Raw genomic sequence first — 13,811 nt, forward strand, 5'->3', positions numbered from 1 at the left:
TCGTGAAAAGTAGAGTATAACCGATGGTCACTAGCCAAGCAATATTTACCATCATCAACTGCGCTGCAGACCAATGCATGGAGGTTGCAGAGAGGGAGCGAAGCAGTGAAGTAATTAACGGCGTCTTAGTAGTGTCCGAAAATGCATTTCCCTCGGAAAGGGGGCAGGGAATGAGCGGATGACAGCCAAACACTCCCCCAGGCTCCCAGTCCAAACCACTAGTTGCCAACTAATTTTCTTTGATTTGTTATCCATAACTAACTGATGGATAATTAACCGATCGTGGCAGCTCTGTCAGCAGCAGCGGTTCTTCTCACGTGCATGTCAGATGTTGGTCCATTTGTGTTGCAAAGCTATCCCTGTGCCAGCAAATGTGAAATAATGTAGAGCAGGGTAGCATTGAAAAACACAATGGCGGCCGATCAGGCAGCGCATATTTAAATTACACCTTGACATTATCTTAACTACCAGTAATGTTTTATTCTTCTTCATCCCCGGAGGTTTCTATTTAGCTGTTAAACGCAGGTGTAGTCGTTACCTTGAGTCTTAAAAGTTAATGAATAAAAAAATGCTAGTGTCGATTTACTTTTACGGGGTGTAGGCTTGCCATTATTTAGTGTGGATCGCCTCAATGCCAAGCTATAAACAACGGTGCTCCATCAGTAATGGGTTATTAAATTGTATTGGCTACAGTTATGTCTCTTGGCCCACGTGTCATGTCCTTCCCCTTAATAAGAGCCACGCTGCTCGTGTGTCAACAAGTGTAACCTCCAGCGTGTTGACAAAGGATTCCCCTCAGTGAGATTTTACAGCAGGTCAGAGACAGTCGTCGTCGCTCGGGGCTCAGGACACACACTGCAGAGTTAATTCGTAGCGATAGCAGCGGTAACGTGGACAATATTCCCTCAACCACATTGAAAACATTCTGATCGGAGATTCCAACGTAAATGCTTTCATGGATGCTAAGTAAACTGACTGGATTGAAGGCCTCAAGCATTTAATGTTGTTATTTTATTATTTTTGGAATGCAATAATATAATCAATTTCACGCACGGTTCTTGTACATTTTGCATATGCGATTGATAAAGCAACAATTTATTTGAATAACATTTGGGAGAGCCTTTCAAAGAAATGCCTTCTGGGTGAAAAGGATGACAGACGACCCAATTGTATAAGAGAATATTTCAGGTATTGTTGTAAGTAATACTGCTTCCGTGGGATTCGTGCTTATCTTGCGCATATCTGTAGGTTAAAAGGAAAAAGAGAAATCGCTTTTACATTTCACATTCACCACTTTTCTGCCCCTCGGGGAAACAGACAGTTTGACCATCACCAAAATTAGATTACATGACAGCGTGACTGGAAGCCTGTTCATTCTGCATGAGAACAGTTAAGACCATCAAATGAGCTAATTGAATAAACTCACTGTTCACTGTTATACAACTCGATTTGAGTTGTATAAGAACCTCTACTGAGAAAGTTCAAACTTCACCCCCAAGAGAAGCAGCGGAGAGATCTATCTATCTATCTATCTATCTATCTATCTATCTATCTATCTATCTATCTATCTATCTATCTATCTATCTATCTATCTATCTATCTATCTATCTATCTATCTATCTATCTATCTATCTATCTATTAGCTCATGCGGAGGTAACATAGATGTAGGATCCTTATTCTGCTCTCCTGATGTCAGGAAATGAATCAAAAAGGTGACAGTGTTGACTAAAACCAATAATATGTGTCACAAAATGCTAAAAATATTGTACATTATGGCTTGTCTGGAATTATTGATTGTACATTGAACAGAGGGCAAAATTATTGTACAAATACAGTAACTGTGTTAGACTTGCTCATATCAGGGCAGTTTCTTCTAGCTCAGGTAGTTACATGATGCATTTTTATTCTGACTGGGTTATTTTCAACTAATACTGGGGTCGATGTAAACACAGTTGGCGACAAAAGGTATGACATCAGTACATGTCACATGACACATCTCTGCTAATTGACACCGTTTCCCTGACTTCTGCGCCTTGCAAGTCAAACAGATGAAATTAATCAGGCAGCAGCGCTGTATGAGCGTTTAGCTCGACCTTAGCAGCCGAGGCGCTGAAGCTTTACCTACCATCCTGTGACAAATGAGCCAGACGCCGTGCGCCCAAATCCAGCTCATTAGTCGTGTGAGGTGTGTCACCAAGAGTAATTACACTTAGACCCAAACTTGCATATGCAACAACACACACGCTTGCACACAATATGTAATGTTCGCTTCACTTTCCCACGCTTCAGGCGGTAGGAAACGCTCTCATACATGTACGGCATGAATCATGATTATGACCGCTGGTGAACCCGACACTGCACATTTTGGAGCATGCTTGGCTCTCGTGGTATTTGCTTTAGACATAAACAAACACATGCATTTTGTCACGTTTTTCTCTCAGCGCCATGACGTCATGTGAACAGAGAGGCTCACTGACCTGAGCATTTTTTTCTGTTTAGCTTCTAAGATGGCGTTTACCTCTGTTTTGGTGCCATTTTGTGTGTGTGTGTGTGTGTGTGTGTGTGTGTGTGTGTGTGTGTGTGTGAGCATACTGAGGGGCTTGTGCAGCTGCCTTTTTCCTGAGTGTGTTCATCTATGTGTGTGTATGTATTCTCAGTATTCAGCACCGTGCCTGTGGCCATGCTCCACTGGAGCGCTCAGTCTCTCTGACGGACCGGTGAGAAGTGAGGAGGGTCAGTCCCGCCAGGAGCTCATTTAGTCCCTATCTCTATCTCACACACACACCACACACTCACACACACACACACACACTCTCTACAAGTCTCTCTGACAGGGAGACTCATCGCTCACTCTCTCTCTCTCTCTCTCACACACACACACATGCGCAAAAACACACGCTGCTGTGCTCCCATTAGGGAGATATAGTGAGAAGACAGGACTGATGATGCATGTCACAAAGTACTACTGCTAGTCTCGCACATAATGTCTACTCCCTTTTTCTACTCCCACACCCTCCACCCCCCCTCGTTGATTTGCCACTTTATTGGATTCATTTCACTGTTTCTGCAGCACTGCTTAAAGAATGAAATATGTAGAGTGGTATCATGTAGGGGACTTGCATACATCCCGAATCAGAGGATCGTAATGAAGAACTGAGCTACAGTTTTGGAAGGACACGTATTTTAAAGCTGTAACTCATAACCTCTAATTGCTCTATTATTCTTGACGTCGCACGCAATGTAGAAATGTTGTGCATTTGCGTCTCTGTCCTTCAGATGATCTTCCTACCCGACGCTCGTACCAGACTGCATGAGAGAAACAAACATGACCGTGTCAACGCCGAGACTTGACAGTAATACTTTGGCGTTTAATTCTCCGCCGACCTCTGTTTCCTGTGCGTCTGATGTGAATGCATTAGCAGGATTGCGCTGTGCGGTGGATTAGAAACTCCCCTGTGCTTTGTGAGGTGTGTGGTAATGCCAGACTTAGCGGATTCTGCTGCGAATCACATCCTCCCATCGCCGCCTTAATCCCTGATGCGCTGCCTAATGACACAGAGACCGAGGAACTCAGCGGGAGGGCGGAGGAAGGCGGGGAGGGCAGGGGGAAAGTGACAGCAAAGTTGCAAAGACTCCAAAGTAGTTAGAGGTCTGAGAGACAAAGCTAGAAGGCATCACGGGTCTGTCTTTGACGCGTTGTGTTTTCAGTGATTTGAAGGAAATGTGTGTGTGTCTGTGTGTGTGCAAGCTCTGGATTTGTGCGTGTGGGCGTTCACTCGCTGCATCCGTGATCAGTGTGTCACGAGCGGATAGGGCAGGTGCTCAACAGGTGCGCTCTCTGATACCAATCCCTCTCCATTTGCCTGTCTGTCCCTCCATGTTTGCACACGCTCATTGTGTTCTTCATAGAGGAACACCTGGGCTCTGCTGTACCTGGGCTCGTTGCCCAGTCCTCTGTCTGACAACACACACACGCGCATGCACACAAACACACACACACACACACACACACCGGAACACACTGGAATTCAGCCAGTTCCTGTTACTGGCTCAAGCAGGAAGCAGCAGCTGACATCCTATCCCTCAGTTCCCAGGAGACTCGACACCCTGAGTAAACCATCCAAGTCGGACCCACTTGAGCCTGACTCACCTGAGAATCGAGCCTCTCGTACACATCAGTTAAACAGAGAAGCGGAGCGCTGAGGGCTCTCTTAGCACATTACGCTAATAAGCATCGGGTACTCCTGTTGGATTCTCTAAGGCTGATTGTTTTGGGCATGCGTTTGTTTTGCCTTTCAAGTGTGGTTCACCGCGCCAACAAAAGCTGCAGCGTGCATCAGAGATTTCTGAGCTGAATCTCAGTAAATAAGCCTCAGTGGCAGGTGCCAAGCTTGGCCCAGGCTCGTCTGTTCAGATGAGCGACACAGACAGCTACGTTTAAATCATCAGGAAAAGACGAGCAACCCTTCCCTCACAGTGTCTTGACTTAAAGACTTAAAAAGAAGACCAACAAACGCGAGCACAGGGAAGCTTTCGAGGAGACGCAGTCGAGCTGCTGCGCTTCTCACAATGGTCTGCTTGGCCATGCACTAGTGAGCGTGGGATTACCTGAGGGAATAACACAAACAGGTTGTCTCCTGGTTCTTTTGGTTCTCTATGGTTTCTACTGGAATGGATCTCAGCTCCCCTTCCTCCTCCTCCTCTCTCTGTGAGTCACTCTTCCAGAGAGTAGGCAGGCACTGAGGGGTGCATTCAAGTAGCACAGTGGCTCACTTGATTGTTTCCCAACCATCAGGCACTTCAGTCGCTGCTCAGTTTTATAAGACAAAGTTAAGTAGCTTAAGCATTTGAGCGATAGAGGGTTCGCCTTACTTGTTTTCTGATTAAAAGCGATTTAATTTCACTGTTTGCTTTTGCATTGGTAATTTTAAAGGCAGCAGAATGAAATGTAAACAGAATATTGACATATTATCACCTTATAAAGTTAATATGGCCTATGTGTTACAAATGGGTCTCCAGTGTGCTCTCTCTTTTAGCTCTTTTTTTGTTCTCAACCCACCCCTGAGAGAATTGTCGGGCCCTTTAGCTGCTAAATGCTCCGCTACATTCAGCAGCTGGTCACTAACTTTGTCAATTTGTTGTTTGGTGCTGAGCAGGTATCATGTCATCTTGACCAATAAACCAATGTTGCAGAGACCGATAAGTATAAACATAACTATAGTTCATTCAGAAGACTTACTCAAGTGGATGGAGGAGTCCAGATCACAACTTTAATGGCAACAGCTGTGGTGAAAAATGTAATTGGGATCACTTTCAGAGTTATGGAACAACAGGAACACCGACAGCCAATCAAATTCAAATTGAATTCACACGGACGCCAATTGTTTTAAAGGTGTGATATGTAAGAAATTGCCACCTGTCGAATTCATACTCATAACAAATAGGGGTCAGCATGTCACTCGAGTAACTGCTGCTAACAGTAGCCCTTTTTAGATAGAAAAGGCGGCACATTTGCTCCAAGGTAAGGACGGCAATGTGCCGGCCTGTCTTTCTAAAACGGAGGCGTAATATTCCTCCTTTTCCAAAAGCCGCCTCTGAAGTAGGCGTAAACATGTGACGTGACGTGAAGCTCGAAGTTAGGCTGTGAACAATGACAACGAATTTGTCTTCAAAATAAGAGCTTTACACCCCATTGGAGTTTAGAACTGCGAACTTAGCCGGGGGCTTTTAATTTGAAAGTAGCGACCGTCCTTAGCTTGCCGACACAACAACAAGCTAACACAACCAAACAGCTACAGAGACAGAGGAGACGCTAGCATCTCCTGGATCTCAACGGCTGTCCAGTTGCTCATCTTAATGTTCGCGGATGAGATGATGGACTGACTGCCGTGATCAGCTGTTTCCTGGCTTTAAAACTCCCCGGCTGTGGGTCGCACAACAGTGCAGGTAATCGACACCTCCGCCCACCTCACGCAGAGGCCGGCACATTGTCGCCGCGTTTTTAGATAGCAGGCAAGCGGGAAATAAGTGTACCCTCCGAAGCGGAAAATCGGCGGACTAAAACAGACCCCCAATTTACCGGCCTCTGTCAAAAACCGCGGACCGAGCTGCCAAAAGGACAGGCAAATTGGCGGCTTGGTGCCCTGTCTAAAAACGGCTTGTATCTGCCATTAGCTGGTTAGCTCAGTTAGCGCTGCAGCTAGCGGCCTGCACTGGTCGCACAGGAAATGTTGGTCTTTACATCACTAGCATATGAGCTTTTTGTTCACATTCTGTTGATTATTTTCATACATGTTCTAATGTTTTCAACTAAAAGTCTACCTTATTGCACCTTTTAAATTTTCTGGACTTTTTTCAAACAAAATAATGTTGCAAGGATGCCTTTAACATAGGTTTCTTACTGTAGCCTGCATCTTTTATGTAAGCTAATCAATGGCTTTTAGGAAACTCTTTAGATGACGTAGTCTATTAACTAATTCTTGGCAATTCTTTACAACTTATTAAATTAATCAAATGCTTCTACAACATATATTAGGCTGCATATTACGTATTTAAGAAAACGTCTCTTAACCTGAGACAGACGTCTCTGAAGTTTGCTTTGTCTGTACAGATGTCCTCTTTGTCTCTCACTATTATAACTGCTGTTGAAATATGAATAAACTTAGTCTTCAAAAGATGATTTTATAAAAGGAGGGTTAGGGTTATCATTATAATGATTGTTGCAGTGATCAGTCTTGGTGTAAACGGCCTTTTACGCTAAAAGACATTTCAGCAGTATTGGGGTTTTTTTCACTCTCTAAACCTAGCCCTAAAAGAAGATGATGAACAATTAGCCATTGTTCCGTCTTCACGTTTTTACAGACAGGAGGTTGACCTGGGCAGGATACCAAACCCCATAGGACCGACACATTAGTTACATTAGCGGCGTAACCCACATCATTAGCGGTGACATTTTAACGGGCTGAGGCAGCGGCGTCTGTGTTTTGGCAACAACGACAATGGCAGATGATGCATGGTCCGAAAAGACGGTGGCCATCAATCTTTTCTGTTCACCTCTCCATCGTGTTCGCTTGTTCCCTCTTTGTGGGTGAAACAAACCCGAACAGCTATCACATGACACAGTGCTAACGAGCCAGAACGTGGTCTCAGTGTTTCAGGGGACATGTGCACAGTCGGTGTCTTTCTGCGAGTGTTGGTCCATTTTGATTTGTGATCGAGGACTCCCCATAGAGTTATTTCTTTGGGGACTGTGGCAATTTTAGATGGAGCAATGGAAAGACAGAGAGTCTCATTTTCAAGGTGGCAAAAGGGTGTTTCAGAGATCCTGGTTGTGCACTGTCTTTGATTTAGAAGAGTCAGAGCCACGGGACTCATACCCCAGGGGCAAAAATTAGATCAGGCACACACACACACACACACACACACACACACGCGCGCGCGCAGTCTTTCTTTTCTTCTTTCTGTGTGCCACAAATGCACACACTGCCCTCTCTATCTGCACACTACTGTCCACTCTCTCGTCCCTGTCCCCTTAAGCAAGAGGTCACTACAGGTCAGGGCAGATATCATTCAGTCAGAGGGACTTTAAAGGAAGAAAGAGTTCCTTTCAGAGAGAATGTTCCTCTTGTTTCATTTTTTTTTATTTTTTTTTTTTATCTCTGCACCTCTGTCATTCTAGATATTTGACACCAGAATGTCCTCTGTCAAAGGGTAGTAAGACAACGTGCAATGGTCAGTGTTCAAAGGTATTCCCAAGGCCGCCAGATGCTGAATTTACTATAACATATGCTCTGCCATTAGGCTTTGATATTCTGTCATTTTTGTGCTGTAATTTTGCTTTTTGAAGGCCTTTTTAATCAGACCTGTATATTTGCTATGTAGATGAAGTAGACCGATTTTTTTAGTACTCAATACATTTTGGCAGACATTCAAGGTCCCAAGAGGATAACATCTAAAGACGTTCATGGTCCCTTGACCCCCATTAGGCTGATATTCATGTTGTTGACTGAACTGTCTTGATACTATTAGATGGATTGCCATGAGACGTGGTGCAAATGTCCATATTCCCCTTTGGAGGACTTGTAATGACTCTGGTGATCCCTCAGTGTTACCTCGATCCCCATCATCAAGTCAAACAATCTTTGTCTTTCCTGCCAATAACAAATGTTAGCTAGTGTACGCACTAAGCTAAGATGGCGAACATGATGATTATCATGCCTGCTAAAGATCTGCATTGTCATTATAAGCACTTTGACATGCTGACATTGAGAGTCAAAAAAGTTTTGTGTGTTCATCAGTGGGCTTTTTGTATTGACTGCATGAATGGACGATAATGGATACAGACTGGAACAGAAAGAACTGGACACAAAGGCTCCCATATCTAATTTTTACCCCTACCCATTTTCAAGTGCCCCCTGAACAGAATAACAAGGGATAGTGGTTGAAATCTCCCCCATGAAAGGAGACAACCCCTTCAAGATCCACATCCATCATCAGTTGTCATCAGTGGTGTTTCTATAAAGACACCGATCAGACATTTCCAACATGTTGTCTTCAGCTGTGGCCATTTGCCATATATCTAATGGGGACAGAAAAGCACGGACGTTTGCTTTTCACTGAAGGAAGTCATCAAATAAAAAAGAAGACTGTTTCATTACCTGGCCACAAGCTCTGCTTTATAGGCTAACATTAGCAACCTGTGCTACTGACCTGCACTGATATTAGAGGAGCAGTACCAAGTAACATTTTGGGGATCATGTGCCATCCAATGGGGAGAATGCAATATTTAAAGTGTGCCTCTAAATAACCTCTGTTTGGTGGGCCTCGTAGGCCTAACACTTCACACTACCCCTCTGTCTCAACAATGGTCGGGACACCCTATCCCTAGGCGTGATTGTGTCAGACTTGTAATCCTGTAATCAATTTTTCTTCCATTCCATTACCTCAAAACAGCACTCACAATTACCTTTTTTGATACTTTCAACTGATGCAGCGACCAACAAACACCAATCCAGTGGATACAAATTAGCACAACAGCATCAAGAGTTTATTGTCATCCTTTAGAGGTCATATATTCAGAAATATCACTGTTGGGACACGTGGGGGCCCAATAGAGCTAAACTCTACAAAGCTGCTTCCCTCATCACGATGTGCCTTGAAGTCAGTGTGTACCAAGAGCTTGAAGTTATCACAGAATCAACATCACCTGACAGGCGGCTGTCTGGGCTGTCTGCACACACAGCGGCACAGCGAGTGACATGGCAGTTTACACAGGTGTCCACTCACTAAAGGAGAGGGAAAAAAAAACTTCCTGCGATATTTGCATTTGACTTCTAAATATCCTCCCCTAAAAACACACAGAGAGTCACACACACACACACACACAGTAACACACACACCTTTTGAGTGAGTGAAAGAGAAGGAGACAACGAGCTGACAGGCCTTTGGGCTGAAGTGGCATTTACACAGACAGGCCTAATACCAATACCTTTGTGAAGGACAACTCTTAAACCACAACGGCTTTGATCACTAAATATAATACACATCAGAGGGCGTTGTGTGTGTGTGTGTGTGTGTGTGTGCGTGTGCGTGTGTGTGTTTGTCTTTGCATGTGTGTGTGTGTGTGTGTAAATAATGAGAAGGCCACAGGTGTGTGTACCATAATCCCATCATTAAAAACAGGTCCGGTACAGATAGGTGTCACATACACACACACACACACCCCCCAATGGCTGGCCGTTGAGCCGATCATGTGCTTTTTCTCCACACCTCAGACGATTCCGCCCCGCCTGACCTCAGCCCGTCTGCCACCACAGAATTGTTGATCACGCTCACATATGCAGGCTCACACACCGGATGTTTGGATGTGTCTTCTTTCAGCTGTTAAGACTACAGTATGGAAACTGCTGGGTTTACTCCCGACCACTGTACTCATCTTTATTGTCACCCTACCAAGCGTAAGGCAGCTGGCTTCTATAACGAGCCCTCGACAGACTCTGACTGCTCCTGAATCCCAATTTGACATCATGTTAGGGGCAAGTAATGTGTTTGTATAAATATTAGTTATTCCAGAATCTGATAATAAATGTTTGTATCTGAAAGCCTCCGAGGAAAGTTACAGTCCACTGCAAATCAAATTTGCTTTGATTTTCAGACTCAACCCATATTTTTTCTTCCAGCAGGCGATGGTTTCCATTATTTATATGGTATGAAACTCATCTGGCTCACTTGAAAAAGGGGTGAATACATCTCTTTCTATCGGTTGTCAGCCCACATAAACAATACAAATCAATATCAGATGACAAACAAACATGAATGTCATTAAATTGGAAAATGTGGGTTTTGACAGCTCTTAATTAAAAATAGCTTTTGTTTACGTGCACATTATTGTATGACAATTTTAATAAATTGGTATCCAAACGGTAGGATTGTCAATTGACAAAAACAACCAGAACAAAACAACAAACATTAATCCTCCAGATTCAGGTGAATACATATAAATTACCTGTTTCAGGACAGATTCAATTTGCAAATAGTGAAATCTGAGACAGCTGCGCAGCAAACAGCGTACCGCAAAAACAGATGGGGAAAGCAGTACAAAAGGGTAGATATAACAATGTACAAAAAGAAAATGTCTTTTAGCTTCAGCTGGTTTTTGTTCTACATAGTTGCTAGCAATCAACATCGCTTCTTCCATGCGTATGAAGAAATATCTTGTGTGTGTGTGTAGGAATTTACAGTACATTTCATAAGGCTGAATATTACTGTTTTAAATAGGATTGTTTTAAAATTTTTAAATTGGAGCTCTTTATTGGTCCAATTTGTAGTTGTTTGTTGGGTCTCATTCCCAACTCTTTGGGTTTTCCAACCCCTACAATCCCAAAACATCCCAGACACAACACTTGGGAATGAGAGTCAAAAGTCAATTTACTTACAGACTAGACCTTTAAGAGATCATCCAGAAGTCTTAGGTGGTTTCCAACAACTCCTAAACCTGTAACCTTATGTTAATCATGCTTTATATTTGGCACCAAAACTGCTCATTGCAGCTCAGCAAGCATGTGGGATTCGAAATATTTTCCTCCAAACCAACTCACAGTTTGGTTTCACTGTCACTGTTACACCCTTCCCAAAGACAAAAACAAAACTGCGCGAGTTTCATAAATCACTTTGTCCAAGTCACCCGGCGTTTTATGATTTAACATGTCCAATCTCACCTCCCCAGCTACAGACATGCATGAGCTGAAGAATGGCCTTCCTCACACCTTGTCCTCATCATTCCATCACCTTGACCGGAGAGGAAGTAAGAGCAAAAGGGGTCCCCTTCAAATCATTTACAGGTGCTGACTTGGTGTCTAAATAGACTTAGTGTGTGTGTGCGTGTGTGTGTGCCACCTGTGACTTATTAAGACAGGACGGTGAGTTTTTTTTTTTATCTTTATGTCTGTCTGTTGCTGCTTCAGTCTGAGTTTCCCAGGTCAACTCTCCTGTTTACCATCATATTCCCTTTCCTTAGAATAGCACCCCGCCCCCGCACCCCTCAGTCCTAACACTAACTGCCCCCATGTACACACACACACACACACACCTAGCCCTGACCCAATCTCTCCTCCCTCAGCCACAGATAGTGTAAAATATGGGTGAGCCAGATGGATTCCAGGCCTCGACACAAGCCAGTACCAGGGTGAATCAGGGAGCATCCCCTGCATACTTGCCCCCTGACTCACTCGCGAGCCCGGGGTGAGCTCATCCTCCTCCCCCCATCCACCGTCTCCCACGCACCCATGTCCTTCCATGCTCACCCGCTCTCTCACCTTTGAGTGTCTCTCCTTTTTTTATTGTTTTCCCCTTTTGTTTTTCTGTTCACGTCTGTGTTTTTCGGCCATTTTCCCCGCGAACACAACACACCGCTGCCTCTCTGTGACACAGCTCTCTCAGCTTTCACGTTTATTCTTGTCGTCAACTTTTTAGTCTATTTCTCTTTTTCCCGTGGATGTCTTTCTTGATCATAAATGAAGAGATTAAAAAAAAAAGCTGCAAACAAATCTAATATCAGAACATATGGAGGTGCATTTTAATCAGCACGCACAGTTAATTTGCAGGTTTGACGTTTTTTTTATATATATATATATATATATCTGTACCTTCTTTGTTGTGTCACCTGGCCTGCATATAATTAATAGCGCACCCTTTGTCATAATTTGATCCGAAACATATTTTCCAATTTTCTTCCCTTTGTTCTGTGAGCGGCAACAGATTCTGCTCTTGTCCAGTGAATTCATAAACACATCTCGCGGCTGTAATGCTCAGTGTTACAGCTTTAGAAGCTCAGAGAGTTGTTGCATCCTGAAATGACCCGCGCTTTGCTCCCTTCGGTCACATTAAATCAGAGTGTAGCATTACTAAAGGGAACTCCAGAAGCTTTTTAAATGGGTGCTACATAATTCTTGACAATCACTATCGTGTGTTTTGGTCTTTAAAATGTATAGGTCTTTAAACAAACACAAATGTTCCACACATTATTTTTTTTTCAGTGTTGACTTTTTTTCCCGGCTCTTGCGATACACTTTGTGGAAAAATAGCCGAGCTGCCAGCTGACCGTGTCATGTCCGATCAGATACACCCCCTTTGTTGCTCTGATTGATGGTAACTGGCAATTCTGGCAACAGCAGTGGAGGAGAGAAACACAGAGCGGACAGTGGATGTTTTCACGCTTTGCCTCTCGTGGATGTCTTTTATGGATTTAGCCAGTTCATCGCCATTCAGACGTCAGATGTTTCTGGAGTTTCAGAGGAATTCATATTCTTTATTTCAAAGGACGTAGGACTTATAACAGGTAAAATGACTGTAGTAATTCAACACAAGTACCATTTTGTGGTTTGGTGACCTGTTGATGGAGTGTCACATATAAAAGTGCCCACCTTAAGCCGAAAGCACACCGTGTGTGGAAAGTAGCCACTAATACCACATTGTTTATTTCTTCTGCAACATGCATATTAACACAGGCATGTCATGGTAGTGTGTAATCACCAAGCTATTTAATACATATGTATTGGAAACCCCAACATGATTTAACACTAATATTCTGCTATTTTCCAACAAGCAGTTAATGGGTAGCAATTTTCTTTAATAGCTTTTTCAGGAACTTCCACCCAGGCTGATTTTCGCTGAACTCCCCCTCAGTAGGCCACTAAACTGAAGTGTTGCTGAGAAGTGACTTGTGCTCATTGTTAAGGAGTAAGGCTTTCAAAATGGGAAATTAGTGACTTGATTCTTGATTTCCTGGTGGCAAACTAAAAACTAATTCAGGCATTTAGGAAAATTGTTCAGAGGGTGGACTGACCAGCCGAAATGACAAAATAATTGTTAAAATGCAAATACTTAAAAGTACCTCAATTCACTGACAAATGACTGGCACGATCAACAGAGGGAGTTCGTACATTTCCTGAAAACTATTAAAGGTGCAATATGTAAGAATTGACCACCTGTTACATTCATACTCCATATAAACAGGGGGCAGCACATCACCGGAGTTACCATTAACTGCTGTAAACTGTAGCTTACATCACCTCGTTAGCTCAGTTAACTGTGCAGCAAGTGGTGATCCTCTGCCTGGACTGGGAGCTCGGAGCACCGTGACGGTGCTGGTGTTGTTGTTATCGAAATATCACCTCTTGACTGGCTAGGGGCTAGCTGGTTAGCATGCTAACTTCGAGCAATATCTCTGCAACATAATACAAAGTTGTATTCAACACATAGTCAAAACTGTTCATTTTTTAATGTTTTAAACTAAAATTGTTTATAAAATAGC

This window comes from Sparus aurata, chromosome 3 (assembly GCF_900880675.1).
Source record: "Sparus aurata chromosome 3, fSpaAur1.1, whole genome shotgun sequence".
NCBI lineage: Eukaryota > Metazoa > Chordata > Actinopteri > Spariformes > Sparidae > Sparus > Sparus aurata.